The sequence below is a fragment of the Acanthisitta chloris genome, unplaced genomic scaffold, assembly GCF_000695815.1.
Source record: "Acanthisitta chloris isolate BGI_N310 unplaced genomic scaffold, ASM69581v1 scaffold12338, whole genome shotgun sequence".
In the NCBI taxonomy this organism is placed as follows: Eukaryota; Metazoa; Chordata; class Aves; order Passeriformes; family Acanthisittidae; genus Acanthisitta; species Acanthisitta chloris.
Genome location: NW_008685419.1, coordinates 2,094 through 2,555, shown reverse-complemented (window position 1 = coordinate 2,555; position 462 = coordinate 2,094).

The window sequence follows — 462 nt, the reverse complement described above, 5'->3', positions numbered from 1 at the left end:
CCAGCTCCATGGTTGCCTTCTGCCTTGGGTGAGAGATGAGAAGGTGCCATCTTCCCTACCACATCCTCATTTCTGTGAGGAAGGAGCACTGGAAGAAGCCACAACATGATCTGTTCAAGCCCTAGCTGGATGTTCAGGGAACCACAGCAGTCTGTGGCCCACAGCAGCCCCTTCTGCTCCATCTCCCTATAGTCACAGTTTCAGAGTGACAGAAAGACAGAGATAGTGGGAATAACACTATAATCTGCTGGCTTCAACAGAGATCTGCTGTGCTGACAAAAGTCCTCTTTGCAAAATGCCCAAAGAGAATTTTATTTTCATTTTGGATGTGTGAGATGAAAGCAGACTTTTCCCCCACCCCAAATTTCAAAAGATGCCAAGTGGATCTCTTGTTCTTCAAGCTTCTTTTCCTGCCCAAAAGAAACCAGTTGCTCTCTGCTTCAGAGCCCCTGAAAGTAGAGA